Raw genomic sequence first — 17,189 nt, 5'->3', positions numbered from 1 at the left:
TCGTTTACTTGATTCAGAGGAAGCATTGGCTTCTAAATATCTTTTGCAGTCTTCCTGCCATGTTCAAGGATGGAACATAAATCATCTTAGAAATGACTTTTTTTTCTGTAACTGACTTTCAGCTCTTGCTTAATGCTAGGCAGATGGCATGCCCCAGGTCTTTGGCTTCATATGTAAACCTCTGTCTTTTGAACTAGAAACAAACTGCTACCACTCAAAGGAAACCTTGGCGATTACATCCAGAATAGAGTGTTCAAGGCTTCTTTTTGTGGATGTACATATTAGGTAGGCCAGAGGTAGTTCTATTTCATCTCTGCCTTATGATGACGTTCAGGATGCTAGAATTTCCTCTTTGATCCTTCACAAATTTAGGCAGCCATGTGGCTCCTGCTTTTTGGGGGGCTTTCTATTAGTGCAGGCTCTCTACTCTAAAAGATTTCAATTGATTTAACTTTTTAAAATTGTACAGGCAATATTCTAGGCACTTCACATAACGTTTATTTCGTCTCTGATGTTACCATTCCCATTATCATTAATATCCCTAAACATTACCATTTTTCAACAAGGAAACTGAGGCTCATGGAGGTTAATTATCAGTTGGGCCTCCCAGGGGGTGCTGGTGGTAAGGAACCTGCCTGCCAACACACAGGCCATAAGAGATGTGGGTTGGATCCCTGGGTGGGGAAGGTACCCTGGAGGAGGGCATAGCAATCCACTCCAGTATTCTTGCCTGGAGAATCCCATGTACAGAGGAGCCTGGTGGGCTACAGTCCATGGGGTCGCAAAGAGCAGGACACGACTGAAGCGACTTAGCAGGCATGCATGTACAGCTAAAGAGGATTTGCAAAGTTTGAATTCAGTTAGATATGTCCGATTCTAAATACTTTCTGCTTACCACATTATCTTTCTTCCTCAAAATCATGAATATATTATAACATGGGTCGTTGCTACACGGCTTTGGCAGGCTATGGGCCAAATTGTAATTCTTTTTTTATTGAAATATAGTTAATTTACAATATTATTAGTTTCAGGGATACAACATAATGATTCAATACCAAGTCATATTTCTTGATATAAATAATTACATGTAATAAAAGCATGATAAAATTGTAAAATGGCTAGTTAACATAACATGCATTAATACTATGGCTTCTCAGCTGCATTTTAAAGAAGTTATAATGTCTATAATGTGTTTAGCAAATTGCATCAAATCAAAGAAATAAGGTATAATTGTGAGTTCTTATGTTGACTAAAAACTAGCTCAAGATTAAAAAAAACCATTGCTCATGAAAAAAAGAAAAACATGTTTATTCATTATGCTACCTTTCCTAATAGGATGGAGTCTCATTATAGAAGCAAGTACAGTCTTGTAGTAAGTACTTGGGACCCCATACTCCTGGAGCCCTTATGGGTGAAATCCTCAAGTCTCCAAAGCCCCATATATGATTTTTAAGAAGTATTTGCTTTTCATCAAATTTTGCTTTAGGTGGCTTTGTAAAATATTTCTGTTCTATTTCTTGCATCTGAATAAAAATGGATGAACAGTGACATTATTATGATTAAACAGAATGATCAATTTTATATTTTTTTAGATGCAGTATCCAATTATTGACAATTGGAACTTGCAGTGACCATACTCCTCCTATTTTTAGCGTTTTAATTTTATGTATATTTTTCCTTCCACTTCTTTTTGATAAAGTGAAATTTTAAAGTTTCTGTAATTTTATTTTTAGAAATGTTATTTCCCTAATTCTGTTTAACACAAAATATTTATCTCAACAAATGCAAAATGGATAAAATATCAAGGTTTTTGCAGCGATTTTAATAATTGCCATGCCTCCATTCTGTAAACTAAATGTAACACACAAAGGTAGTCTGAAAAATAAATAACCTTGTTTCTGATGAACAATGCATGGCATAGAATCTGTATCAAGTATCCAATAAATCCTTCCAACTTCCATCTAACTGTGAACTTCTGTGGTCCTGTAATTTCACATGTACAGAAAGACTGAAGTGTAACTTTGTGTCCTGATGTATATTTTCTTGTCGTTCACTTTGTTATATGTGATCACTGGTGCAAAAGACAGCATTGGGGCCCTCATCAAAACAAACAAATAAATGGAAGATTGGTTTTCCCCAAGGGACAATAGCGGATAGATCTCTTTTGTCACTGAGAGTCACCTTTTTTTTATCACCCTCCTGCAGTAATACTCTCAAGTAAGACTGAGGAGGGAAAAACACTTAATAATAGAATTTAATTTAGAAACTTTAACATATTTATTTGATATATTTGGAAAACTTGGCAATATCACAGTAGAATTATTTGTGGCTGGAGTGTTAACTTCTGTCAGTTTCTATATCTTGCATAATAAGATCATTTATAATTTAAAACTTAAAATAAAACTTGAAATAGATCCCACATATCGATATACTCTTTAGGAAGTTGTTCAGCTTTTTACTCAGCCTTATCCATTTTGACAAAAAGATATTGCTACCACAGGAATCTTTGCTATAAACAGCTGCAGTGGAACAATTTTATGATAATGTATGTAATTTATTTTATGTGACTATCAGGTGCTTTTTTCTATATTCTTTCTTATAAAAGTAATATGTGTTAAAACACTCCTCTAAAGAAATCCATGCAAGTGCTTGGAGTACCTAGCTTGGATTTTACAAATGTATTTGGTAGAATGATTTGTCTGACCACTGTGTTATCTGATTCCAGATGGCATGAAATTATACCTTCTATTTTGGATATCTCAAAAACACATTTATGTTTCAATAAGAAGCAAAGAGTATGATCAAAAAGTACAAAATAACTTCAGCATTTTTAAGTGTGGCAAATTGTGCACTGGTTTTGACTTTTTAGAGTCAGTGGGAGATGCCTTCTCTCTGTCCTTTTGTCCCCAAAGGAGATGTCATTCTGCTTCACATGCAACAGAATCAAACAAGTCCTAGAACGGTGGCCAGAACAGAGTCAGGAGATCTGTTTTAACTGGCTTTTTCATTTGTATCAGTCTATCGAGTGCTATAGTTGTGCCTGACTGACAAAGATATGATGTTATTGTTAGTAGAGTAGAACCCTCCGAGGTGTGAAATACAACACCTGTTCTGTTCTGTCCACCTTCAACAATTGTCAACAATTGATTTGAAGTCCGGAATCTTGTTGACAGATGAATGAAGCAAACTTTAGCCAAGTTAAGCTTACAGTGCTATTTCTGCCAATGTGGTAGATGAATTAGGAAAAGAAATCTCTGTAGAACTTTTAGATGAAAAACTCTGATATCTTTACTTCATATTGGAAAAAAACCAATATGACTTTTAGGTCAACAGTAAATCTTTTCCAGATACATCCATAACTGCAGTTTATAATAACTACCTAATATGTGTCACTTTACATATTAATTCCCATACCAGCCCAGTAAACTAGAGATATATTATACCCACCCATTTTCCAGAGGAGGAAACAGAGGGTGAGGCATGTCAAGTAAATCTAGCCCAAGGACTCACATCTAGTAGGAAGCAGAATCAGAATTTGAACCCAGGTTTATTTCTCTTCAAAGCCCACATCCCCTTACCCCCATATTTCTACAGGTTGTTTTTTAGGCAAGTAAACTTTAAGTGTTTCTACCTTCTTTGCAAGTATCTTCTTTATCTTATCCTATCTTCTATTATCTAAGGTTTATTTTAAGTTTTTCTTAGCTACCTGTAGATCTTACATCTCGTATGTGATCTTTCATACTGTTCTTGATTCAAAACACACTTAGAAATCATCTAATTCTCATCTAACAGAAGTAAATTGGTGAAGACATGAGCTTTGGATCTTGAGTTGAGAAAACTTCATAAAAATTGTAATGGAGTTTTTCAGCAAACATTCCTTTAATTGCTTTTTGCTATATTCTTGATTAATTATAAAAATATTTTTATTTCTATTTGGGCTCAGATAGTGTGCTTTTGACTGTGTGGTTGCTATTACTTTTTCTATAATAATAAGATGCCACTGTTGTTGGAGGGAAGCAAAGCACGTATTTTGTAGGAAACAATATCCCTGCAAAATACTGGGATGGCTTGATAAATTCAGATGTAGTCACCGTAACAAACCAGATAAGCAATCAAAGCAAACCTGGAGAATTAATTTGTTTTTAATGGCTGTTTGAAAACAGAGTTATAATAGAATGACCATAGGCTGTCACAGGTGGGTAGTTCATTTTCAGACCTTATCTCCTGGAACAAAAGGTAGAAAAAGAGACACAACTGTAATCCTTACATAGAATAGAATTCCCCAGTGTTTTTCATGTCTTCTGTTTTGAGTGGTTCAAGCTGCCATGTTTGAAGAGGGAATGTGAGTGCAGTGGCAATTTGTTTCACTGCTTCCTCTGATATTGTTTACATAGACTTAGTGCCAGATTAAGCAGAACTTTGAAATTCTGGAAGTAGCAGAGATAATAGATAAAGAAATCCCCAAACTGAAATAAATAAAGACGTTAAAGTGAAAAAAGAAAGAGGAGGAGGAGAAGGTGGAGGAAAAGACATTCAAAAATATTGACAATATATTTTTGCAAGATTATTCTTTCTTTTGGTCCATTTCTGGATACCATCTGTTTTAGAATAACTTTAGCTGTTTTAACAGACAAACTCGGAGATGTTAGTGGCTTACCACGATAGACATTGATTTCTTACACATGATAAAGAGCACGCCTTCTTGCAGGAATCCAGACTCACAAAGACTCTACCATCTTTCACATCTGTGTTCTGATGTTACCCTGCACATAGGCATGAAGCCATTGGATAAGAGAAATAAAGAAAGAGATTGGACGGTCAGGTGGGAAGAATTTTTTGGCCAGCACTGGAAGTACAACATTTTATGGTTTATATCATTTCTGACCACATTTCTTTGGCAAGTGTCAAGTCACATTTTCACACCTAACTGCAAGGGAGAGAGAGAAATATAGCTGTGGGCTCAGACGAAAAGCTAAACGAAGTTGGTGAATAGCCAATCTCTGCTGCCTTGTCTGGAAATAATTCCTGGAGAAATTGAAAGAACCAGAAATGTCCAGAAAGATGTATATAGGTATATCACTTGGGGAATAATGTCATCTCTGTCTTTGTAAAATTTTAGAAAGAAACATTTTATCAAAACTATTATCACTAGAAACTTTGAACAGAAACAGGAAGAGAAAATATTTTTTTGAAAAAAAGAGCAAAATAGCAGTTTATGGTGTGGTTTGTAAAAACAGGGTATGAACACCAAATTAGTATCCCCAGCTTCCCCAAGTTACTTTGTACGTTCATTGATAATGAAGACTTATTATCTCCAAGCACTTACAAAATCTTCAAGCACCAACTGACACTGTTATGGTTTTCTCTTTCTTCTCCCTGTTGCTATTTAATTACTAAGTCCTGGCTCACTCTTTGCAGCACGCCAGACTCCTCTGTCCTCCACTATCTCCCAAAGTTTGCTCAAATTCATGTCCCTTGAGTCAATGATGCTATCCAGCCATCTCATCCTCTGCCATCCCCTTCTATTGCCTTCAGTCTTTCCTAACATTGGGACCTTTTCCAGTGATTTGACTCATCACCTTAGGTGGCCAAAGTATTGGAGCTTCAGCTTTAACATCAGTCCTTCCAATTAATATTCAGGGTTGATTTCCTTTAGGATTGACTAATTTGATCTCCTTGCAGTCCAAGGGACTCTAAAGAGTCTTTTCCAACACCACGATTTGAAAGCATCATTAAGTTGTTGTTGTTTAGTTGCTTAGTTGTGTCCAACTCTTTGTGACCCCATGGACTATAGCCCATCAGGCTCCTCTGTCCATGGGATTCCCCAGAGCCAAGATTACTGGAATGGGTTGCCATTTCCTTTGCCAGGGCATCTTCCCAACCCAAGGATTGAACCTGTGTCTTCTTCACTGGCAGGCAGATTCTTTACTGATGAGCCACCAGGGAAGCCCAGCCTCTCTTCTCCTGACTGTTTCCCATCCCACTGACCAACTTCATTGCCTTGCAGTGGATCCAAGGTGACCTTCTCAACTAGGAACTGTTCTGTTATCTATCTTGTTTCATATTCCCAACTGTCTCACATCCAAGTTTAATTTTTACTAATGCGTCTATGAAAAAATGATATACTTTTAGAGTCACTTTTATAAGGTTTTAAGAGCGAGCAACTGCCATTCTTGTGGTAGGAAACACGCTGCTATGTGAAGTCACTTCAGTCATGTCTGACTCTTCGCAACCCTATGGACCATAACCTGCCAGGCTCCTCTGTCCGTGGGATTCTCCAGGCAAGGATACTGGAGTGGGTTGCCATGCCTCCTCCAGGGCATCTTCCCAACCCAGGGACTGAACCTGAGGCTCTTCCCCTGCATTGACAGGCAAGGCTTTACCACTAGCACCTCCTGGGAAGCCCAAATTAAAACAAAAACGTGAGTGTTTAGGGATGAATCTTTTCTATTCCAAAGATTCTTGGAGGATGAAATAAGGAAGAGCTAAAAGAGTGTTTCTTTTTAGGCTAAAAAATAAAAAACAAAAACAAGAAACAGGTGGCACAGGCCAGCAGAACTCTTAAAAATGAGCCCTTCAGTTTTGAAGTCTTTGCTTTTAGTTGCTGATGGGGCATCTGCATACTTTTTTTAAATATCCAGTCTACAAACAAATGGGGTGGCATGTCACTTCTTCCTATTTGACTATCGTATGTCCAAACACTTAGTTGTGTGGCTAAATTCCTAAGGCTGTCTGTGTATACAGACCGGTAATGATGAACAGAACAAATTAGGGAAGTAATTATATGACTTCTATGGATTTATGAGGCAATAACTAGCCATAGTCAAGAAAGCCACTCTAAAATAAAGTGCTGTGAGAGAAGCAGCTTGGACACGTTTTTGAATGAACATTAAAAAAATTAATTTCTATTAAAGTACGGTATAGTTGCTTTACAATGTTGTGTTAGCTTATACTGTATAGCAAAGCAAGTCAGCTATATGTATACATATATCCCCTCTTTTTTGGATTTCCTTCCCATTTAGGTCACCACAGAGCACTGAGTAGGTTTCCCTGAGCTCTACAGTAGGTCTTCATTAGTTATCTGTTTTATACACAGTATCAGGAGTGTATGTATGGCAATCCCAATCTCCTAGTTCATCCCATTCTCTCACTCTTCTTGGTGTCCCTACATTTGTTCTCTCTGTCTGTGTCTCTATTACTGTTTTGCAAGTAAGATCATCAATAAGATACCATTTTTCTAGATTCCACACATATACATTCATATATGATATTTTGAACAAGGTCAAATGAGCGACTTAAGGCTACATTATTGTTTCGTTATGAATGGCTAAGCATTAAGTACTCTTTGGCAGCACATGATTGCAGAGAAGACCTCAGTGTCTCCATTCTTCCTAATCGGCTGCTTAAAATGCTATGATTTCTTCTTACACAAAGAGAGGCTCCTGCCTAATCTCTGATCATATACTGTGATGCTGACCTACATTTGGCCCAAGTTAACTGAGTGGCTTGTTTGATGTGAATTGAGTCCTAAACTATAACATAGAAAGAATTCCCTCCTTTAGTTATGAAATAAACTTTGGTTCTTGCTTTGGTGGAATTAAAAGGACATCAAGCCTTGGAATCTAAAGTACTCCAGGTTACATAAATGTTCTTATGGGGCTTTTTCTAAGTCATTATGAATGATTCTTTTTGAGACACCTTTTATCTTCACAGCCCTCATACTTTCTTAAGACGTACTTAGTGTTGTAGTGTTAGTTGTTCAGTCATGTTGGACTCTTTGCAACCCCATGGACTGTAGCCCACCAGGCTCCTCTGTCTATGGGTTTCTCCAGACAAGAATACTGAAGTGGATTGCCATTCCCTTCTCCAGAGGATCCTCCCGATCCAGGCGTCAAACCCGGGGCTCCTCCATTGCAGAGAGATTCTTTACCATCTGAGCTACAGGGAAGATCCTAAGATTTAACCCTAAGATTTACTTAGGGTTGAATAAAATAAAACTTTTTCTTGTTTCCTTATGCATTAATGTTTTCAGTCTCAAAAATACATACATATGTCTCATGCTTGTATTTTTGCAGAATGTGTTAATAGAAATTATTTCTGTGAGATAAGAAATGAATAAAGCATGGAATCATGGGATATAGAGGCAAGAGGGACTTTAAAGGGTTATTAATAATTAGTTCATAAAGTTATTTAAAATTTAATGCCCATTCATTCACTGATTCATTCATAAAACTCATTTTGTGTGCCTAATATTTGCCATGCCCTCTGCTCTATATCATGGGGATACAATAGCAAGTAAACATACTCACTGCCTTCAAAGACTTTCGAGTCTAGTGGGAACTAAACAAAACAAAAACATAGTAATATTATGTGAAAAATATGCTCAGGATATGTCAAGGTACAATGGGAAAATCACAGAGGGGTAAATCATCCAAATCTGGGTGGGGAAGAGATCAGGATGCCTCTGAATCTAAGTCACAGTGTTGTCAATATGAAAAATATTATTAATAAATAATGTGGTGTTTTCTGGAGAAGGCAATGGCACCCCACTCCAGTACTCTTGCCTGGACAATCCCATGGACGGAGGAACTTGGTGGGCTACAGTCCATGGGGTCACTAAGAGTCAGACATGACTGAGCAACTTCACTTTCACTTTTCACTTTCATGCATTGGAGAAGGAAATGACAACCCACTCCAGTGTTCTTGCCTGGAGAATCCCAGGGACGGGGGAGCCTGGTGGGCTGCCGTCTATGGGGTTGCGCAGAGTCGGACACGACTGAAGTGATTTAGCAGCAGCAGCAGCAGCAGTGTTTTCAAGGAGGTTGCATGTTCAAAGCCTTTGTGATACAAGAAAGAAAGGCATTTGGGGAAACTGCATATTGAATAAGGTTGAAATGTAAAGTTCTAGGAGAAGATGAGGAAGTAAACAGAAAGCAGAGACTGTAAAGGACCTTGCATGGCATGCTAAGTAATTGTCCTAAAAGTATAGAATCTGAAGGATTTAAGAAGTTGGGTAGCATGATCAGACAGACATTTTAGAAAGATCACTCTTGCTAAAGGATGGGAGGAAGACAAATGGGGAGAGATAGTTAAGATGCAGTTGCAATTATTCAGATGAAAAATAAAGGGGCCTGGAGAGATGTAGAGAAGGGGATAGATTCAGCGTGGATTGATGAAGTAGAAATGGCAAGATGTGTGACTAGGTGAAGGGATGAGGAGGAGAGAGAAGTAGGGGTGATTCTCAGGCTTTGTTCTGGAGAATAATAGTGCAGACCACAGGACAGAAACTAAAGAATGAAGAGGGGAAGGAGATGACGCTGAAGTCTGATTGGAGCCCACATCCAGATTGAGAAAAAGGACAGGAATGGAGCGGCCTGAGCTGGCCGGGCCTGAGGTGAGCAGGAGTCAGGGGGTCCCAGGAAAGCAGGCTGGGCTGCAGACCAAACCAGAGAGGCGAGGGGCTTGCTCTTCCTAGACTCTGCCCCACTGTGCTCTGCCTTCCCCCCAGCTTCAGGCTGGTCCCACTTTACAGTGTTCTGTGGAAGGAGAGTCCAAATAGGAAAACTAACGTGTCTTTACAAAGCGGCTGAGTCACCGCGTCTTCCTATCAATAAACAAATGAGATCCATATTTGTGTAGCTAACTCACAGAAAAGGAAGAATGTTTGGCAGGCTCAGCAGAAACCCAATCTGGAAACTACAAATTTAAAAGCAATTATTTTAAATTTCATATCACAAACTTCCTTTTGGAGGCTTCCGTTAGCTACATCTATGTTAGCATACTCGTCTGGGGGTAGAAATATAAGTACTCCTGAGCTTTGCTGCCCGGAGTCATTGATTTTAGAGGACACATAAAAGCATACTTTCATCCTGTACTGCAGACACCGTCTTTTGTTCTGATATATCATTTCATTCCACGGTAGTAGACACACATGCTTTGTCTCTTGATTTGCAGTTTGGAGAACAGTTTCAACTTGCTCCCTCCCAGAGCGCATTATTAACAACCAATTGGCATACAGTTTCAGACTTTTTCATAGGTGAGACTGAAAATTGAAAGAGTGGATTAGAGGGTTCTCTGCAGGCACCCTGGATAATTTATCGCGCTTCTGTTGTAATGGCTGGATGGATATATCTTTCACCATATGTAGCCTTTCATTTAGACTTCTAATCAATGGTAAAGAATAAGAACTGGTTTTTAAAAACCGGCCCTTGGAGTGGAACTAATCAGCTTGTGGTTTCCCTTCAGGTAGTCTGACCATTATCCAGGATGCCCTCTATGTCCTCACATAGGAAATGACCTAAACTCCCACTTCCAGTTGCGCAGGATTATTTATCCAGATGCCCCCCCTCCATCTCCATCCAACCCTCTACTTTGCATATTAAAGTTAAGCCTCTAATCATTGGACCTTCATGTCTGGAAAGTTGATACGGCATCACCATTTCATACAAACTTACTTTGTACCTTATATGGTGTGACCTGAAAAGAAACTATTTTTGAATTCTTGTGTTCTTTACCAGTTTGAAAGTTGTGTGAAAGATGAGGATTTATTCCTCCGCCTGACTGGATCCCCTGGGCTTTATTTGTTAAGAATGCTATTTTCCCATAGGCATTAGCTCCCATGTTTAGAGGAGAAAAAAATTCCTTATTTTAGCTTTAGTTTGGTAATGTTCATAGAGTTTAGGAGGAGAGACTTTGAAGGGCATAAACAAATGGATGGCGATTTCAGATCGTTGGAACATTTTGAACAAAATGAAAAATTGCTTGACCTTGTACCCAGTATAGTAATTCATAAGAAACTCACTACAGAAATTATGTATTTCCTACAATATTAAATTTCCTATATGCATATATTTAATCAAAATTACAAGGCAAATGAATTTAGATTGGGAAACTCCTCCTATTATCATAGTGAGAAGTTTTTATTTTATCATCAAAAAGTAGCATTAAATATGAGGCAATTTCTTTCATTCCTATTCATTTCAGTAACTTTTGATACTTTCTAAAAGCTCTAATATAGAGCACCTGGATCATTTTCTAAGTTTGTGTTCTGTTTAAAGTAAATTAAATAGAAAGTTTTCATTTATGTAAATTATTACTGGAAATTGACCTGAATCTTCTCTCTATAGTAGTAGAAACTCAATCTATTGCCATAAAGTACAGTGATTACAAAAATGGGACCTACTTTAGTACTTTGAGTGATTAATAATATCCTTATTATATTGTCAGTAGATTACACCCCACAGACAATATAAACATTTCTTTGGGGAAGAGTATTGGTAGCAGTCAAAGGGCATGGTTTTATTAGAATGTTTCTTGTTTGGGGCTAGAAGTCAGCAACATTTCAGGTGTGAAATGTTTCCTGCTTTGCTTGTTGACAGTAGCTACTGCAGGTGGCTTACTATTAAAGTAATTATTATAAGTCTCTTAGAAAATGACATCTTTTTTTGTTGTATATTTGTTCCCACTTTGTCTCACTTTGTGCTGGCTAGCCTTTTAGTGAATAAATACCTTAGCATATCAAGAATGGTATCTAAATAGCATCCTAAATTGCAGATCTTCAAACTTCTTACTTTTAAACTATAACCAAAGCTAGTTACATGTTTGGCTTTATCTAATAAGTGCATCATGTAAAGCCCAGTAAATGAATGTGTGTGCTTATGTGAAACTAGCTCCTCATCTAACATCTAAATGTATATGTAATGGAATACTAAAACCTCCATAATGAAGTATTAACGTTCTAATATTTGGCATTTACTGGCTTTTAATTTCTTTCTAACAAATTTAGAAATAGTTCATCTGTAGCAATTGACCAAAATATTGACCCTTAACTTTTCTGTTAAGTAGAAAAGAATTTTTTAGAAAAGGAATCTTTTCCTGAGATTTTTATCTTCAAATTAGGGAAAGTTTCAGAGTGCATAAAATACTATAATTAGAATTTGAGTTGATGAGAACCTCAGAGATAGAGTCCAAGTTTTCCCTTTACTTTTTAAATTAATTAACTAAAAGTGGATCCCAAACACAAAGAAAGACATTGTCACACTGACATAGAACTATTCTGCAGTGATGAAAATGGGCTTATGAATAATGGCATACAGTATTTTCTCTCTAGAGTAATTTATTTCTAAGAGGATGTCTTTTAAAATTTCCTTATTTTAAAAAGTTCAGTTCATCAAGGTCCTTATGTCACATCTGTTACAAAGATCCATCTCTTGTTGATCTATGGCCAACTAATTATCCAGAAATGACCCTTCTCACAGTTCATTGTATTCTTATCATAATGACACAAACCAACATCAAATGTGTTTCTTGAGTGCTGTTTAAGATGAAGTAGCCATGTGCATTCTGTTTCTGCACATGGAGGTTTTGGTTTCTTAAAAGAAAGAACTTTTAGGTAAAGATGCCTTTCAGTTTCAATCAGCCATAAGCTTTTACATTGACATTTTAAAAATATTTGTGTGGTTAAAAAATAGAATAGCACCATGAAGGAAATATTTCCTACTTTTAAATAATATTAGTTTCTAATGACTTGAATTAAACCTCAAAACTTTGTTGATCTCTAATTGCTTGTTTTACCTTAATTTAAATGAAAATAGGGTTAAGAGAAAGCTTGAGAATCTATTTGCTATCTAAGAATTAGAATTATTGGTGTTATTTATAAACTTTTTTTTTTTTGGTTTTTGGATTCAAACCTTATTTAGACAAAGTTAATTATTATGCAAATGAAATGATAAAAATTTATTACAGAATGACATAAGACTGAATGAAATGTATGTTTGTTGTAAAGGATATTGCTGCAAAAACAAATTATTTTTTTTTAATTTTATTTTATTTTTAAACTTTACAATATTGTATTAGTTTTGCCAAACATCGAAATGAATCCACCACAGGTATACCCGTGCTCCCCATCCTGAACCCTCCTCCCTCCTCCCTCCCCATATCCTCCCTCTACAAATTATTTTCTTTTCCTATAAGGGTTAGAAGAAAATATGATTCTACCACATTGTTAGGTTTGATATTTCTCGTTATCCTTAACAAATGTGGGCTCTTCATGAAAGGGTGATGCTGAAAAGAATTTAGAAACCTGGGAAATGTCTATACAGAAAATAGGTGAAAACTCTATTATCTAGGGTCATAAAGAAAGTGGTTTCAAACATATTGTTTCCTTCAAAAATTTGAAAATGAATCATGGTTTGGTTGAAATACTTGAGCTCTCTCTTCTGATGGGGACTGCCCTTCACTGTGCCTGCCTGCAGTCACAACATGACTGTACAAATAAGGGGGCCGGATTCCACTGTAGTACCGATGGTGCACGTGGGAATAGACGCAGGGGCTAAAGGAACCTGGAAGCGCACCGCACCTGGCCTCTGACATCGGTGAAAAATCCTCCCTCCACTTAATGGCAGAACCAGGTCCCTCGACTTCCTCTGTGAATAAGGACAGTGCTACATAACTCTCATGTCCTAGTTCATGCTTCACACACCTATACGGTGTGTGTGCATGTGGGTGTGTGTGAACTAAAACCTCTTCCCGAACTCCCCGTTCCATGGGAAAAAGAAAGAAATGGCTAAGGTTTGCAGTTTGTCAAAAGCTTTGAAGAGATGGCTTTAGCAGACTTTGTTTCTGGAGGCTTGTACCGCCCCTCCACCCCTTTCGGAAGGACCTGGTGGGTTAGCCTAATTTGCTTCATGCACACCAATTATTAATACAAGCCTCTACCTGTGCCTACTTCCTTTCATTTATACAATTTCAAGGATGGCCAGTCAGCGTGCTCCAGGCAGGACATAGAACCATTCATGCATGGGAACTCGAGCTTTATTCTCTCCCCAGGAGGCTCCTGGCATGCTGTGGCCACAGCCCAGGGAAGACTATCTTTTAGCCCTCAGCAGCTATTTAGAATCATTCAGAAAGAACCTGCTAAGCCTCATCAATAGAGGTAATTTAGCCAGTGGCTCTAAAAATGCTAAGTTACAGTCCCAGTCGCAACTGAGAACATTTATGTTATAGGAGAACTGAAATGCATTCAGTGTACTCTTGGTGATGTTACAATCTCTAATTTAGCCCCAGCATCATTAACTGCATAACGGTATCTATTAAAATAAATTAAGGTAGTTTACTTTTCAATCATTTTTGTCACAGCAAGAAGAGAGGATTAACTAGTTTCCACAATTTAAACCTATGTCAAAAGGTCTTCCAGTTGCTTGGGAAGGAAAAAACCCAATAAAATATGGAAATTTGACAATGTACGAATTTCTCTGTGTCACTTATAACTGCAAATTCCCCCACTGAAGGGTCTGTGCCTTATTTTTCCTTGTTCCTCTAGTACTACCATGGTGCTTGGCCTTTAGTGGATTGATTGAATAAAAATTCATAAAAATATAAACTTTTAAAATCAAATATTATATGCCTTCCACTGTCCAGGATGGAGGTTAGAATAATAGCTAAAAAGTTCAGGTTCTGGAATCTGAAAGACCTGAATTTATATTTCAGTACTGCCACTTTCTAGCTGTGTGATCTTGGCCAAGTCATTCACTCTGTCTCAGTTTCCACAACTGTATAATGGGGGTAACAATAGTACCTATTCATGCTCACAAAACAAAAGGCACAGTGCTAACTTTCGCAGCACCGTAAGTGTTAGCTGTTCAAAGAGCATGCCCTTTAATAGGAGAAGTAAGATACTAAGAGCCATAGTTGAAGGCAGAGTACAGTGCCATAAAATAATTAAGGAAATGATCTGTGGCTATTCAGAAGAAATAAAGTTCCTATCTGCTGGGGGAAAACAGGCAGGTCTTTGAAAGAAATGAAAGCTCTAAAAGCCTGGATGGGATTTAAACAAGTGAAGTGGGCAGGAGGGCAGCCAGACTGGGTGGATAGCAGGAACAAGAATCTCTGAGGAGGTCAGGAGCCTGGAGCAGTAGGAGGGAGGTCACAAGGACCACGGCTTCCCAGGTGGCTCAGTCGGTAAAGAATCTGTCTGCAATGTAGGAGACACAGAAGACGTAGGTTCGATACCTGGGTCAGGAAGATTCTCCTGGAGGAGGAAATGGCACCCACTCCAATATTCTTGCCTGAAAATTTCCAGAAATTGACAGAGAAGCCTGGAGAGCGACAACCCATGGACTCAAAAAGAGTCAGACATGACTGAGCACACACACATGCACTCAAGGGCCATGGATCCCTCCAGTGGCTGAGCCAAGGGCTTGGACTCCCACGTCTAACTGAGCCTTGATTTGGTCAAGATGAGATGTCATTATCTTTGGTGGAGCAAAATTGAAGTTTTGAAGTTGGGTCAGATCTTGCTGGGACTGCTTGAGTCCTCCAAGTGCTGTATTTCTTCCTCTGGCATTTCAGCAGCACTTTGTTTACATAGCCACTGTAATCCTTAAAGTTTTGTGACTTGATTGGTAGTTTCTTTGGCCTTATTACAGAAAATGTAGGAAATGGTGATTCATGGAAATTCTATGGTAGCTTATCACGAACAATGTCTGGAAAGGTGAATTATAGGAAATCTATAGACTTTTGGGCAACATACGGGCTTCCCCACAGGCTCAAGTGGTGAAGAATCTGCCTGCAATGTAGGAGACACAGGAAATGCAGTTCGATCCCTGGATCAGGAAGATCCCCTGGAGAAGTAAATGACAACCCACTCCACTATTCTTGTCTGGGAAATCCCATGGACAGAGGGGCCTGGCAGGTTGCAGTCCATGGGGTCTCAAAGAGTCAGACATGACTGAGTGTCCACTCACTAGGCAACATACTTTGCATAATTGCTCTATACTTCTAATAATTTTTGAGTCTCTATTGAATATCAGTTCAGATCAGTCGCTCAGTCGTGTCTGACTCTTTCAGTTCAGTTCAGTCGCTGAGTCATGTCCGACTCTGTGCAACCCCATGAATCACAGCACACCAGGCCTCCCTGTCCATCATCAGCTCCCGGAGTTCACTCAGACTCACATCCATCGAGTCAGTGATGCCATCCAGCCATCTCATCCTCTGTTGTCCCCTTCTCCTCCTGCCCCCAATCCCTCCCAGCATCAGAGTCTTTTCCAATGAGTCAACTCTTCGCATGAGGTGGCCAAAGTACTGGAGTTTCAGCTTTAGCATCATTCCTTCCAAAGAAATCCCAGGGCTGATCTCCTTCAGAATGGACTGGTTGGATCTCCTTGTAGTCCAAGGGACTCTCAAGAGTCTTCTCCAACACCGCAGTTCAAAAGCATCAATTCTTTGGCGCTCAGCTTTCTTCACAGCCCAACTCTCACATCCATACATGACCACAGGAAAAACCATAGCCTTGACTAGACGGACCTTTGTTGGCAAAGTAATGTCTCTGCTTTTGAATATGCTATCTAGGTTGGTCATAACTTTCCTTCCAAGGGGTAAGCGTCTTTTAATTTCATGGCTACAGTCACCATCTGCAGTGATTTTGGAGCCCCCCAAAAATAAAGTCTGACACTGTTTCCACTGTTTCCCCATCTATTTCCCATGAAGTGATGGGACCAGATGCCATGATCTTCGTTTTCTGAATGTTGAGCTTTAAGCCAACTTTTTCACTCTCCACTTTCACTTTCATCAAGAGGCTTTTTAGTTCCTCTTCACTTTCTGCCATAAGGGTGGTGTCATCTGCATATCTGAGGTTATTGATATTTCTCCCGGCAATCTTGATTCCAGCTTGTGTTTCTTCCAGTCCAGTGTTTCTCATGATGGACTCTGCATATAAGTTGAAGAAGCAGGGTAACAATATACAGCCTTGACGTACTCCTTTTCCTATTTGGAACCAGGCTATTGTTCCATATTTAATATAGATAATATTATTTTTATTATTGTTATAGTACATGTTATTGAAACTGTATTCCTGCAATTAAGCCTAAGGAGATAGGAACATAACTAAAATAAAGTTAGAAGTATGGTTTTAAAAACTGTTAAAACATCACTGGTTAAAAACTATGATGATAGATTAAGATCACAGCAGACATTCTACTAATTGAACTTATTAAAGATAGTCTACTGGGTATATCACAAACGTAATGTAGAAAGAATAAAAAATTAATCTGACAAAGAAACGGAAAACACTGTTCTGTGGCCCTCTCATATCCTCACTTTCCTCCTGAACAGATTAGATGTCTTGTTCGATCATTACACTCCTGCTCTTGTGTGTGTACACCTCTAACTCCCTCTCTCCCCCTGTCTTACCC

The 17,189-nt window shown here is 38.4% G+C and overlaps 1 protein-coding gene across 1 annotated transcript in view; it reads left to right on the top strand.

Moving 5' to 3' along the window:
* COL25A1 (collagen type XXV alpha 1 chain) overlaps nt 1-17,189 on the top strand; it is a 503,765-nt gene that overhangs the window by 263,332 nt on the left and 223,244 nt on the right. The gene's annotated exons all lie outside the window — the stretch shown is intronic.

Source organism: Bos grunniens, chromosome 6 (assembly GCF_055505025.1).
Source record: "Bos grunniens cultivar Pamir isolate PY7600 chromosome 6, Bosgru_T2T1.0, whole genome shotgun sequence".
Taxonomy (NCBI): Eukaryota; Metazoa; Chordata; class Mammalia; order Artiodactyla; family Bovidae; genus Bos; species Bos grunniens.
Note: the sequence above shows the minus strand (reverse complement) of the source record. Positions and strands in the feature narration are given on the sequence as shown.